This window comes from Musa acuminata, chromosome BXJ1-10 (genome assembly GCF_036884655.1).
Source record: "Musa acuminata AAA Group cultivar baxijiao chromosome BXJ1-10, Cavendish_Baxijiao_AAA, whole genome shotgun sequence".
In the NCBI taxonomy this organism is placed as follows: Eukaryota; Viridiplantae; Streptophyta; class Magnoliopsida; order Zingiberales; family Musaceae; genus Musa; species Musa acuminata.
The window spans coordinates 9,040,703-9,056,811 of NC_088336.1; positions in this window are offsets into that span (position 1 = coordinate 9,040,703).

Genomic DNA, 16,109 nt, shown 5'->3' on the forward strand with positions numbered 1-16,109 from the left:
GAATTTGATGACGATCTTTTAAGCAATTGTGGGAATTGCTTTGGATGGTTGTGGAGGGTTGATAGATGGCTGTGGAAGGGCAGTGAGACGCCAAGAACGCTGCTCTGATACCAGGTGTTAGAACCCTTGCAGATTCTAAACTTGGGGTTGATCTCTTTAGGGGATCGGCCTCCTTGGAACTCTATAGGGGTTCCTCCCTCCAAGTTGCTGCTCAAATGCTGCGGAAAAGATTCATCTATTACTTATCAAAAGAGGTGGAATACATGACTATTTATAGGGCTTCTAAACCCTAACTCCTAATATGACTCTTACTTAAGACTCCTACTTCTAACCAACTCCTAATAGGACTCCTACTCAAGACTCCTACTTATAACCAACTCCTAATAGGACTCCTACTTAAGACTCTTATTCCTTTACAACTCCTTATTCTTCTCTAAGAAATAACCTCTTAACCCTAGCCGACCGCTTCACCTCTTTAATAGGGGTCGGCTTAGGTAGGTTTTACATGAATGTCCCTCTCAATTAGGACTCTCCTAGCTAGAGTCCTAACATTTTACTTGTTGAAATATGCAAGTTAGCAATCTTTGCTTCTCTTTTGGGATGTGCACACTATCAATTCTTTCTCCCCCTTTGTTAATGGCAAAAAGAGGGGAATAATAATACAATAGTATAATTAATTAATTTTTAAATTATGACAAAGATAAAGTGTCATTCTTATTTCAAAATGTCATAATTGAGATAAACCTTGAATTTAAATCAAAACAATTTTAATCATGATTGACATCATATGCAATACATCACATACATCATCATAATAAAAAGCATAAGTATTGCATGCATCATTCCAAATCATAAATATTTCACATCATGATGGTCTCAATTTACCAAATTACATCCTACCATGCATGATCATAACTTCTTCCCCTTTTATCATTGTAAACAAGAAAGAATAAGGGAAGAACATAATGGTGTAAAATATTTCAATCATTTCAAGGCATACAAGCCATAAATACAGAGAAATCATATCATGAAAGATAAGACCACTTGAATACCAAAAGACATTATTCATATAGTAAATCTCTTCTTTAAATAAGTTACTGATCGTAGGAGTACAAAGAAGAGATCTTGATTTAAAAAAAATCTCAAGTAATAAATCCAAGAACTCACAAGAAAAATCATGATTCATTTAGAAAATCTCCTCTTAAGTTAATACCAAGTAGAATCGTAGGAGAACGATTAATGAAAAATCTTGATTCATAATAAATTTTAATTTGTAAATATCAAGAAATCAAGATCATGATTTGGATAAAAAATTCAAATTTAAATCATCAAAATCATTTTCAAAGTCCAAGAGATTCGTAAAAATGATACAAATAGATTCATCAAAATCAATAAGATAGAGAAAAAGAATTTTCAAGAAAAATATTTTCCTTTATTTAGATGTTTCAGTTCATGTGATTTATTTCATTTATGTCAAATAAAAATATGTATCAAGTTTAAAACCGAAAGTGTAAAATTTATTACGACAAAGATCAATAAGGCATAAATCACCCAAAAATTATCATTACTTCAAATCATCATACATAATTTCAAAAAATAAATTCATTAAGCATGATCATTATGCATCATTGCATTATTTCATCAAGCATGATTTCATAAAGTATTTTCAATCAAAAGCAATATGGAAACCATTAAGATACACATTATCATTAAAACATCTAGCATGATTTAAGTCTAACATTTTATTCCTTGATCATTACACATGTAATTTTCATGATTATTTTCAAAATTACTAGAATGATAAGCATGATTGCTATTTTTTTACATTTTCATTACATTATTAAACATATAATTTTTAAGAACATCGATTATGTAGAGGGGGTTTAAATTATTATAGTGGTAAAAACGTTGATTTTGTAAAATCTTCATTCATCGAAAATCGATCTCAGAAAATGTGTATAACTTAAAGACACTTATGTAAGCATGTAATAAGGAAGTAGAGAAGTGAGAGTAAAGAAAGGGTAGTTTACAGTAAATATAAATTGTACGAAGTAAATGCAAACCGAGTTATAGTGGTTCGGTCGTCGTGACCTATATCCACTCCACCGATTCCTCTTCCGATAAGGCCACCGGCATCTGTTAATAATCTTCCTTTAATAGGCGAAGATCAACTGCTTCTTACAACTCTATCCACCTTTTACAGGCTCAGGAGAGATACTTTACACCTCCTTTTTACAAATCTTCCCTCACACTCTCCCTTAGAATGGTCTCTAAACTTTAGGAGGAAGGACTCTATATATTACAAGGGTTTTCAATACTAGAAACATAGAGTTTTTGTTCACTTTTCTTGCTACTCCATGCAGGAATAGCTGGGGTATTTATAGACTCCAAATGACTTCAAAACTTCGAGCCAAAATTTAAATCCCCGAAATTTCGAGGTACGGGTGGTACCATCGCCCAGACTAGCGGTACCATTGCCTAGATAGTCTCGGAGACTGAGTCTGGGCGGTACCATCGCGTGACACAATCTTGGAGATTGTGCCACATCGATTCCACCTATTGGGTCACTTGTTGTGCCTTTCACATGGCCCAACACAGCCCAAACTTGGGCCCAACTATCCCCTAATTGGGTTGGCCCAATTCCAATCTTAATTATGTGCTAACTATGAAATTTAAGGCATACACTAAGTAAATCTGATCCGATTAGTCTAGGTTTCTTTCGGTGATCTTCCGGTAAACTTCTGACGATCTCTCGGCAATGTTCCAATGGACTCCCGGCAAGCTCCTGGACTTCTCGGTCAATTCTGACAGAACTTCCGACGAACATCCGGACTTTCGATGAACTCTCGAACTCCCAACGAAATCGTGTTCTTGACTCTTCATTTTGCTTTATGCCTTGCTATCATAATTAATCCTGCACATGTAAAACACACTTCGATCTCGACAATTATTATTAAGCATGACTCATGTCATTGGTCCATCGACGCTTCATCCGATTTTTCAGTGCATCGTCCTCTCTTGTGGCCTATTGCCCAATCGGTTAGTTGATCTCCGCAACTCCAATATCCTTAGTGTAATATCCACTCTTCTTGGCCCGATGCTTGAACTCATGGCCCGAAGCCTTTTGTCGATACGTCAACCGATCCTTCGGCGCGACATCCAATCTTCTGACATATTTTTCTCCGGCCCAACATGATTCTTCCTACTTTAGTTGTCTCTCCCTGATCGAAGCATCCTACGTCACTCAAAACGCATATCAAATCATAAATACTATCAATTGGTTTCATCATCAAAATATGAGATTCATCAATAAGTGGGATACCCTATCATGTTCATCCACATACAAATTGTTATAAAACAGCTTAACAAGTCTAGGATAAATTTGTTCACTTATTTGAAGAATTGGGAGGATATCTAGGTTAGCAAACCATTGAATTAGTTCCAAATTACTCAATTCCACCAAATCTACGTATTTACCCTTATGAATATTTCTAGACTCTATGGTTGGAAATTTAAGGGCATGTTGAGGAGAATCAAAGAGTAGGGAGTCATAGGTTTCATCTAATCTCCTCTTCCCTTTGTCCTTTGAGGATCTTCTAGAAGTCATGGAGACAACATTTATTAAGAACAAATGAGAGGCAAGAACAAGTAATGCAAGGAAGGAAACAATTTGGTTTAGAGATTATCTTAGTAGTTTAACCTTCTTGTGATCACCAAAGGGGGGTTTGAGATTGATCCTTGATTTTATAGAGGATGAGGGTTCTTTTGAGTTAGTAGAGGGAGAGCAAGAGGAATTAGGGATTTGGGGCTGTTTAGAGAGGTATAGAGTGAGTTGGGGTCGATTCTATCGCCGGCCCTAACTTATGTTTTTATAGGGCAAGTTGCAGGCGGTGGTACCGCTAGCTGGGTGGTGCTACCGCCTACAAGCAATGAGCACTAGCGGTTCTACCGCCAGCTGGGCGGTGCCACTGCCTACAAACAGTGAGCATTGGCTTCATTGTGGTGTGATGTAAACATTGTGTGGTGCCAACATGGTGTGGTTCCAACGCGCAAGATCTTTATCATTATGTGGTGCATACACTTGTTTACACAAACATCATATCGGGTTTTTGAAGTTCTACTTTCGTAAGAGAAGAAAATTTATGTGGAAAAATTCATATGGCTCATTAAACATACCATAGATCCATGATTCAAATCTTATCTCAAGTGAAGAAATAATAGTAAATGATCTCAAGAAAGAGAACTCAATTAAGAAAATCCAGAGAAAAATTTAAAAAGGAACTCATGTATCAAAAAAATTTAACATACCTAATTCTCTTCTTATAAAATCAAAATTTTCCTCAATCAAGGGTTTTGTAAAAATATCAGCTAATTGATGTTTTGTATCAATAAATTCTAGAGATATGTCATGGTTATTAACATGATCTCTTATAAAATGATGCCTAATATTAATATGTTTAGTTCTAGAGTGTTAAATAGGATTTTTTGTTAAGCATAATGCACTAGTGTTATCATATTTTACAGGTATGTTTTTCAAGTGAATTCGATAATCCTCTAAAGTGTTTTTCATCTATATAACTTGAGCACAGCATTCACCTACTACTATATACTCAGCTTCGGTTATAGATAATGCAACTGAGCTTTATTTCTTGGAAGACCAAGAGACAAGTGCGTGTCCTAAAAATTGATATGTTCCGGATGTACTTTTTCTATCTATTTGGCAGCCAACAAAATCGGCAACGGCATAACCAAGCAATTCAAAGTTTTTAGATTTTGGATACCATAATCCTAGTTTAGGAGTTCTATCTAAAATTCTTTTAATAGCTTTTAAGTGAGATTGCTTGGGGTTAGATTGAAACCTAGCACAAAGTCCTACGTTAAATATGATGTCCGGTCTAGTTACGATGTGGTATAGTAAACATGATAGGTATAGTAAACTACCTATCATGCTCCTATAAGCTTTTTGATCAAAGTTTTCTCCACTTTCGTCAATGTCTAACTTAGTGGAGGTATTCATAGGAGTATTGATAGCCTTTGAACTATCCATATTAAACTGTTTTAGCAAGTCTAATGCATATTTTGTTTGACTAAGAAAAATATCATTACTAAGTTGTTTGATTTGTAAGCCTAAAAAGAAAGTTAGTTCCCTCATTAAACTCATTTCAAACTCTAGACTTATACTCTTGACAAATGATTCGCATAAAGATTCATTTGTAGAACCAAAAATAATATCATCAATATAAATTTGAATAATAAGAAAGTTATTTTCAAAATTTTTAATAAATAATATAGTGTTGACCTTGCCTTTAGAAAAATTATTTTGGATAAGAAAGGAACTAAGTCTCTCATACTAAGCCCTTAGGGCTTATTTCAATCCATAGAGAGCTTTGGTCAATTTAAATATATGATTAGAAAAATTATCATTCTCAAATCTGGGAGGTTGTTCAACATAAACTTCTTTGGAAATAAAGCTATTAAGAAAGACACTTTTAATATCCATTTGAAATATCTTAAAGTTATTACAACTAGCATAGGCAAGGAGCATACTTATGGCTTCTAATCTTGCCACAGGAGCGAAGGTTTCTTCATAATCGATACCTTTTTCTTAATTGAAACCCTTGGCCACTAATCTAGCTTTGTTTCTAACCACGATACCAAATTCATCTTGCTTGTTTCTAAAGACCCATTTAGTACCAATAACCAAATGGTCACTAGGTCTCGGAACAAGTTCTCACATCTCATTTCTCTTAAATTAGTTCACCTCTTCTTACATTATGATAATCCATGAATCATCTTTCAAGGCCTTATCAATGCATTTAGGTTTAATTTGAGAAAGAAAAGTGGCATTGGCACAAAAATTGGTCAAAACAAATCCATGTTGATCAATTGTAATGGTCTAGAGGTGCTTATTTGATTCTTTAATTTAAAACTACCTTTTATTTGTTTTCCTAGTTGACAAGCATCACACATATTATTTTTAATAAACCTAATATTAGGAATATCTGTTACAAGTTCTTTAGATGAGATTAGAGAGATTAATTTTATGCTAGCATGACCTAATCTCCTATGCCAAAGCTAAGCATCATCATTCAAAGTCGAAAAACACATTTCATTACAAAGATCATCAATGTCAATAGTGTATACATTATTTTGTTTTAGGGCAATTATAGAGGTGTTTTTGTGTGGTTTTTCAATAATGTAAGCATTGGATTCAAATTTAATCACATAATTGACTAATGCTCAAAAGATTATGCTTTAAGCCATCAACCAACAACACATCTTTAATTAAAAAGTTGGATTTGTTACCTATGGTTCCTTTGCTAATGATTTTACTCTTGTTATCTCCGAAGGTGACATACCCTTCGTCTAGGCTAGTGAGCTTAGAAAAATGAGATGGATCTTCAGTCATGTGCCTTGAGCATCCACTATCAAGGTATATTCTCTTGCTCCTAGCTTGTGATAGTAAATATTTCTAAAAAAAGATGATTTTTAGGTACCTATTTGACCTTGGGTGCCTCAAAAATTGATCGACTCAACTTATCATTTTGCATGGAGTTCTTTACGGTTCCTTTTAGAAACCTAAATCAATTTGTGTAGACTATGTCTCTTAAATGGACATTTATGAGCAACATGTCCAAATTTACAACAAAAGTTGCATTTGTTTCGGAGTGAAACATGCAAAGTTGGGCCATTAAAAAAGATAGTTAGGTTTTTATGAGTGTTACTCACAAAGCCAATTCCATCTCTTCTATGAACATGATTCTTACTTGCAAGGATCATGTTTAGGGATTTGCTACATATTTAAAATTTTTCTAAGGTTTCATGTAGTTGCGAATTCTCTTTTTTAAGCATTTCTAATTCATCACATTTTATGCAATGAGCTAAACTATCATCATGCTCAAATTTTAATCTATCAAAATCACTAACAAGAGAAGCATGCTCCTTTTTTAATAGTTTATACTTTTTACTAACTAATTTACATTCATCAAACAAATCATGAAAAGCACTTAATAATTCCTCAAAAGATAAATGAGCTTCTATCGAGTTACTTAGCTCATCGCCATATGCCATCAATGCGTAGTTAGCAACTTGCTCTTTGTTGGTTGGCTTCTCTTCTTCGGATGCACTTGAGTTGTCCCAAGTTGCTTTAAGCGCTTTCTTCTTTTTTGGTTGCTTCTTCTTCACTTGGGGATATTCACTTTTGAAGTGTCTCGGCTTCTTGCATTCGTAGCAAATAATTTGGTCTTTTTTTAGTTCATTTTTGTTTTTAGTTTTGTTTCTTCTTATGAATTTTTTGAATTTTCGTGTTATAAGTGCTAAGTCATCGTCATCATCATCATCGTCACTTGAGTTTTCTTTCAAGTGATCTTCTTAAGTTCTAAATGACAAATCCTTCATATTCTTTGGAAGGTTGTTTTCATGTTCTTCATATACATTGCATGACATTTCGTAGGTCATCAAGGATCCGATAAGTTCTTCGAGTGGAAAGTTATTTAAATCCTTTGCATCTTGAATACCAGTTGCTTTAGGATCCTAACTCTTTGGAAAGGATCTTAGTATCATGTTAACAAGTTCAACATTAGAAAAATTTTTACCAAGGGCTTTTAGACCATTGACGACATCCGTAAATCAGGTATACATGTCTCCAATTGTCTCACTTGTTTCATGCGGAACAATTCATAACTATGAACCAAAAGATTGATTTTTGACTCCTTAACCCTACTTGTGCCTTCGTGTGTGATTTTAAGCATATGCCAAATGTTATAAGTCATTTTACAAATAGAAACTCGATTGAATTCGTTTTTATCCAAAGCACAAAACAAAGCATTCATAGCTTTGGCGTTCAAAGAGAAAGTCTTCTTCTCCAAGTCATTCCATTCGTTTATTAGAAGAGAAGACTTTTGAAATCCATTTTCAACGATAATACATAACTCAAAATTCATAGAAATTAAGAAGATCTTCATCCTAGTTTTCCAATAAATATAATTCGTCCCATTGAACATGGGAGGACGAGTGATAGAATGACTATCTTAATTGCCAGCAAAAGCTATCTCTCTTGGATTTTAAATCAAATTGAGAGTAATCGAGCTTTGATACCAATTGTTAGGATCGATTCGGCATTAAGAGGGGGGGGTGAATTAGTGTAGCGGATAAAAAATGTCAGTTTAAAATTCTTCGTATGTTAGAAAATCGATCTTGGAAGATAACTTGAAAGCGTGTTTGTTCGTAGGGTAGTAAAAGCTAAGTAAGGAGGAAGTGAAGAAATTTCAAAGTAAGTAAATGACAATAATAGAAATGCAAATCAGAATTTATAGCGGTTTGGTCGTTGTGACCTACATCCACTTCTGATTCCTCCTTCATCGAGGTCACTGGCGTCCACTAATGGTCTTTCTTCAATAGGCGAAGACCAACCACTTCTTTACAACTCTTTCTCCTTTTCACGGGTTTAAGAGATAACCCTTACAAGCCTCACACCTCTCTTGAATGATCACAACACTAGAAAGGGAGGAGGAGGACTCTTTACACTTTTACAACACGTTTAACACCCCAAGATTTCAAGATATTGTTCACACTTTCATGCCCTTTCATGCAGAAAAGGATGGGGTATTTATAGGCCCCAAATGGCTTCAGAATTAGAGCCAAAAAGTGTCACATCCCAAGATTTCAAGGTACTAGCGGTACCACCACCATTATTGGGTGATATGTTAGGACTCCAGCTTGGAGAGTCCTAATTAAAAGGGACATTCATGTAAAATTGTTAGGACTCAAGCTAGGAGAGTTCTAATTGAGAGGGACATTCTATTAGGACTCTAGCTAGGAGAGTCCTAATTGAGAGGGGCATTCATGTATGAGGTTTTTTCTTAGAGAAGAATTAGGAGTTGTAAGGGAATAAGAGTCTTGAGTATGAGTCCTATTAGGAGTTGGTTAGAAGTAAGAGTCTTAAGTATGAGTCCTATTAGGAGTTAGAGTTTAGAAACCCTATAAATAGCCATGTATTCCTTCTCTTTTCTTAAACAATAGATGAATCTTTTCTGCAGCCTTTGAGCAGCAACTTGGAGGGAGGAACCCCTATAGAGTTCCAAGGAGGCCGATCCCCTAAAGAGATCAACCCCAAGTTTAGAATCTGCAAGGGTTCTAACACCTGGTATCAGAGCAGCGTTCTTGGCATCTTGCTGCCCTGCCACTGCCATCCATCAGCCCTCCACAACCGCCCAAAGCAATTCACACAATTGCTTAAAAGATCGTTGCCGAATTTCGCCATCATCTCCACCACCGCGGATCATCCTTTGATCTCCCCGTGAATTGCAACAAGTTCTGGTTTCCTACCTTACTGCTGCTGCAATTTAGTTATCCCTATTCGAAAATCCAAAAAAAAAAAACTGTTCCTATATTGCTGCATAAACCTTTCGTCACAAAGTTTTCATCTCTACGACGAAAGATACATTGCAGAATTCCAGCCGCATAGTATCATCTGTTTGATCTTGCTACTATGCTTTTTCTATCCAAATTTCTATGAAATTTTTATGACATCTTTGACACTTCCTAACAACATATTTCCCTTTAGTTTTTTCAAAAAATTCTCAATATAAACCATTGATCTTTTACGTCAAATATGCTATACTTGAAAATCTGTACTGTAAAATTTCAACCGCATAGCACTGTTTGTTTGATCTTGATACTATATTGTTTCTATCCAAATCTCTACAAAATTTTTATGATAGCTTTGACACTTCCTAACAGTGGATTTCCCTTTGGTTTCATAAAAAAATTCTCAATATAAACCACTGATCTTTTATGTCCAATCTGCTATACCTAAAAAATCTGTGCTGCAGAAAATTTCAGCCGCATATTGTTGCCTTAACCCATCTATTTGCAATCTTTTTTTAATGAAATTTCTTATACACTTCATAGATCATCTTGGCTTCAATCTAAGATTGATCTATTAAGAAAATTCATCTCTAAAAATGATTTATGTTGCTACAAATTTTCATCGTAACCCGCTGAAATTTTTCGACGAGAATTCTGTAATCGCAACTTGCACCAATTTTCTTGCTATTATACTGCCGAAATTTTCTTGATTAAATTAGATATACTTGCTGTCATATAAACTGTGATTTTGTTATCAATTCCCTCCTCAATTATCTCAAGTTTTTGGTGGAAATTACGTCAAGAAACCGTTGTTTCTTCGACGACAATTCTACTCTTACAAGACAGCACATACTTGCTGCAACTTCCACTGATTTCTATCAAACCTTTGCTACCATCTACCACATATCCAAAACATTCATCCATAGCCCTAAAACTCCACTAAACCACACCCTCAAACTGCACCCAAAACAGCCACAAAACAAGCCTAAATCGTAGCCTACATCCATCGATCCACCAATCCTTTCGACCATCACTTCTCTCAATTATACATGCCTTTAACCTGACAACAAAAGAGAGATCTTAATATCATAGATTTGGAGACATATACTATGGCATCTAAGGAGGCAATCAATGCTAAATTCGAAGCCTTGGAGGCACGAATGGAGGATAAGATTCGGATGCTCTTTACCGAACTTAGATTGGGCCGACCACTAAGCCCGAAAAAATCATATCACGGAGAGAGCTTTGCCCAATCGCACCAGGATCGAAGAGATGAGTTCCAAGGGAGGGGAGGCTCTATGACTAAACCCAACTATCCATGCACGAGAGTGGACTTCCCTAGATGGGAAGAAGGAGACCCGATTGGTTGGATCTCGCGCGCGAAGCGATATTTTCAGTACCACAAAACCGCGGATGCATCTATGGTGAAAATTGCCGCTATACATCTTGAAGGGGATGCTATACAGTGGTTTGACTAGTTTGAACATACTTATGGAGTCCTTTCATGGTAACAATTCAAAGAAGGACTGCTGATCCGCTTCAGACCAACCGATTACGAGAATATTGATGGACAACTAGCAAAGATCCGACAAACTTCCACCATTCAGGAGAACCAAACCAGGTTTGAAAGTTTATCTAATCAAACTCATGATTGGTCTCAAAAATAGCTATTGAGGACCTTCATTGAGGGCTTGAAGCCGAAGATCCGAGGAGAAGTTAAAACGCGACAACCGAACACGCTTATGGCAGCCATCTCTTTCGCACGACATCAAGAGGAGCATTTGAACCATGAAGCTCGGAGGACTAGGGTCGCTCCTCAACCAATAATATTGAAGCCCTCAGCCCCCCCTACTAATGACCAAGTCCCTACACCAAAGAGGTTAACAAGAGAAGAGCTTCGGGAGCGATATGCGAAGGGGTTATGTTGGCATTGTGACGAGCTGTGGAGCCGTGAGCATCGCTGTAGTAAAGGAGGACTTCTTATGATTGAACCGATAGAAGAAGAGGTCATTGAACATTCAGAAAAGAGCCTTGAACATGAAGAAAAAGATGCAGAAGAAGAGCCACAACCAACCAAAGTTACGGTACATACACTAGCTGGTTACTCAAACCCACAAACGATGAAAGTTGGAGGCCTTCTCAAACAACAACTGATCACTGTTCTCATCGACACGGGCAGCACTAATAACTTCCTAAACAGTAAGGTTGCTGCCCATATGAACTTACCTATTGAGAATTGCAGCAGGTTTGTCGTTAAGGTCGCCAACGGACCGATTTTGAAGTGTGATCATAGGTGCCCGTAGGTGAAACTGTTGCTGCAGGACCAAGAGATAATTGCAGATTTCTTCCTCCTCCCTCTTGATGATCATGATGTCATACTCAGAATTAAATGGTTGATGACATTAGGTGATATTTTTTAGAATTTTATGCAACTATTTATAAAATTTTACAGTAAGAAGAAACAGATGATACTGCATGGGAAACGTGAGGGCGACGTAACGATGATTTGCACACAACAAATGGAGAAAGTTTTGCATAAAGCATGCAGGGGCTTTTTGGTACAACTTGAGCAGCAAATTAATGGAGAGCCAATAGAATTTGAAGTTCCAAACCTATTTCCTTTGCTTGCTAAATTTTTAGATATATTTGACGAGCCGCACAACCTACCTCTTACTCGTCGGCATGATCATTGTATAATGATTTTTTCAGTCAAATCTCCAGCAAATACTCAGTCATATCGGTATCCACATCTCTAGAATGATGAAATAAAAAGGATTTTAAAAGAGATGCTTGAAATAGGAGTTACTCGACCAATTTGCAACCTCTACTTTTCACCGGTGCTACTTGTACCCAAGAAGGACGGAACATGGCGAATATGCGTTGATTACCGAGCTCTCAATGGCATAACCATCAAGAACAAATACCTTATTCCAATAGCAGATGAATTCCAAAAGCTGGACCTTCGATCCGGGTATTATCAAATACGAGTGTATGAAGAAGTCATACCGAAAATCGCCTTTCGAACACACAACGGCCACTACGAATTTTTACTTTCTTCAACAAAAGGTGAAATATCTTGGGCATATCATATTAGAGGAAGGTGTGATGGTGGACCCCTTCAAAATTGAAGCAATGCAAAACTGGCCTACCCCGAGGAACATAAAATTGCTACATGGCTTTTTGGGTTTAACAAGCTACTACCGTAAGTTTGTGAAAAACTATGGAAAGATCAGTGCACCACTTACTTCCTTACTGGAAAAAGATGTCTTCCAATGGTCGGACAGAGCCTCCACTGCCTTCGACAAACTTAAGGCAGCCATAATGACGACGCTGGTGCTAGCGCTACCAGATTTCAACCGACCCTTCATCATTAAGGCCGATGCATCTAGAGACAGAATGGGAGACGTTCTCATGCAAGATGGTCGACCACTCATATACATTAGCAAGACATTGTCTCCCCCCTATCAAAACATGTTAACATATGATAAGGAGATGCTCGCCATTGTGCACGCAGCAATGAGGTGGAGATCGTACTTGATCAGGCAATACTTTCAAATCAAGACCGACCATAAAAGCCTAAAATATCTCTTGGAGCAGAAGATATCTTCCCCCGAGCAGCAAAAATGGGTAACAAAACTTCTTGGATTTGATTATGAAATAACTTACAAAAGGTGGAAAGAGAATGTTGTTGTAGATGCGCTTTCACAACTACTTGAGCAAGCTGAATTTTCGATCGTTTTACTTCCAACCAGCGACTTCCTTGAGGATCTTAAGATGGAATGGCAGGAAGATTCGGAGACCAATAAGATATAAAAAAAAATTAGAGGAAGCACCAAGCTCCGTGGCTCATTACAATCGGGACTCAAAAGAATTATGCTATAAGGGACGCATTGTGCTTGTAACAAATTCTACTTGCATCTTCAAGAGCAGATTTTGGACAAAGTTATTCCATATGCAGGGTACTAAATTGAAAAGGAGTATGACATATCACCCACAAACCAACAGCCAGACGGAAGTTTTAAATAGGTGCTTGGAGACAGCCCAAAGCCACCCACCAAATATGACTACCCAAAGAGAACTCCAGAGACCCAGCCAAGTGCCATTATTGATCGACGGATCATGACTCGACGATGACGACCCACTAATGAAGTGCTAATACAGTGGACGAACCTACCAATAGAAGATGCCACTTGGGAGAACTATGACGACTTGAAGATCAAATTCCCAGAATTCACGAATCATCAGCCTCGAGGACAAGGCTGATTTGAAGAGGGCGGGTCTGTTAGGACTCTAGCTTGGAGAGTCCTAATTGAGAGGGACATTCATGTAAAACTGTTAGGACTCTAGCTAGGAGAGTTCTAATTGAGAGGGACATTCTGTTAGGACTCTAGCTATGAGAGTCCTAATTGAGAGGGGCATTCATGTAGGAGGTTTTTTCTTAGAGAAGAATTGGGAGTTATAAGGGAATAGGAGTCTTGAGTAGAAGTCCTATTAGGAGTTGGTTAGAAGTAAGAGTCTTAAGTATGAGTCCTATTAGGAGTTAGGGTTTAGAAGCCCTATAAATAGCCATGTATTCCTTCTCTTTTCTTAAGCAATAGATGAATCTTTTCTACAGCCTTTAAGCAGCAACTTGGAGGGAGGAACCCTTATAGAGTTCCAAGGAGGCCGATCCCCTAAAGAGATCAACCCCAAGTTTAGAATCTGCAAGGGTTCTAACATGATACTACCGCTTGCAGACTTGTTAGGATCGAGAGCACTAAGAGCGGGGGGGGGGGGGGGGGGGGGGGTGAATTAGTGCAGCGGAAATCTTACAGCGATTAAAAACGAAAGCTACGTTCGTTCGATAAAAACTATTATGATGCAAAAGCTAATTCACAGTTTGTATCTAAGTGCAGTTTAAGCAGTTTGCGTCTAAATGCAGTTTTGCGTCTAAATGCAGTTTGCGTCTAAATGCATATTGCGTCTAAGCACAGTTTGCATCTAGGCGCAGTTTGCGTCTAAGCGCAGATTGCGTCTAAGCGTAGTTTGCGTCTAAACACAGTTTGTGTCTAAACACTGTTTGCGTCTAAGCGCAGTTTGCGTCTAAGCGCAGTTTGCGTCTAAACACAGTTTGCGTCTAAGCGCAGTTTACGTCTAAACGCAGTTTGCGTCTAAACGCAATTGGCGTCTAAGCGCAGTTTGCGTCTAAGCGCCGTTTACGTCTAAACGCAGTTTACGTCTAAACATAGTTTACGACTAAACACAGTTTACGTCTAAACGCAGTTTGCGTCTAAACGCAGTTGGCGTCTAAGCGCAGATGACAGTTTGCAGTTATAAATGGAATCAAGACGTAAACGTAAACTGCACAGAAACTCGTTCGTAAAAGCGCAGAAGACAGTTTGCAGTTATAAATGGAATCAAGACGTAAACGTAAACTGCACAGAAACTCGTTCGTAAAAGCACAGAAGACAGTTTGCAGTTATAAACAGATTCAAGACGTAAATGTAAGCTGCAATGTAAAGATCGTACGAAAACACCTTTTTACGTCTGAATGCAGATTCGGAAAGATTAGAACTTAGAAACTTGTTCGTAAAAGCGCAGAGAGCAGTAGCTATGTAGGAGGTTTGCAGTAATGATAAAGTGCTCAAAATAAACGCAAACCAGAGATTTAGAGTGGTTCGGTCAGTCTTGACCTACTCCACTTTTGGCTTCCTCCACCGGCGAGGTCACCGACGTCAACTAGAGGCCTTCCTTCAATAGGCGAAGGCCAACTGCCCTTTTACAGATTCACTCCTTTTGATGGGCTCAGGAGACAACCCTTACAGGACCTTTCTCTCCTCTCTTTACAACTCAAAACTTGAAGAACAGAAAGAGAAGAACTTTAGGACTTTACACAAATTTGAGCTCTTAGAATCACAGAAAAGATCAAGAATTTGGTGTAGGTCTGTATCTTTTCAGTGCTGAATGGGTGGGGTATTTATAGGCCCCAACCCAATTCAAATTTGGAGCTCAAAACGATCAAATCCCGGAATTCCGGGATCAGGCGGTTGCACCTCCTGACTGGAGAGGTTGCACCGCCTGGCAGAGCTCGAAGACTGAGCCCAGGTGGTGCCACCTCTTGACTGAGGCGGTTGCACCTCTCTGCCAGAGCTCGAAGACCGAGCTCAGGCGGTGCCACCTCTCTGTCAGGGAGGTTGCACCGCCCAGTCTTGCTCAAAGACTGAGCTCAGGCGGTGCCACCTCTTTGTCAGGGAGGTTGCACCGCCCAGTCTAGCTCGAAGACTGAGCTCAGGCGGTGCCACCTCCTGGCCTAGGCGGTTGCACCTCCTGGTGCAATCAGGGTCCGAATGGTTAGCTCCATTCGGCCCAATTTCAGTCTTTCAGGGGCCCAATTGCCCCAAGATTAAGCTAATGGGATCACCTCCCATTTTCCAACTTAATCAACATGCTAACTACGATTAGATCTAAGACAATTTCTGCAGCTTTGCTTCGGTGCGTCAATCGCTTCTTCCGGCGAGTTTCCGGTGAACTTCCGTCGATCATCCGATGAACCCTCGGTGATGCTCCTGCAAACTTCCGGCAAACTCCTGGACTTTGCGACGATCCACTTGGCAAGTTCCGACGAGCTTCGCTTGGCAAGCTTCTGGACTTCTCGGATCTGTTCTCGCGGAACCTCCGACGACCGTCCGAACTTCCGTCGAACTCTCGAACTCCCAACGTGATCATGAACTTGACTCCGGTGCAACTCCTGCTGCTTGTCT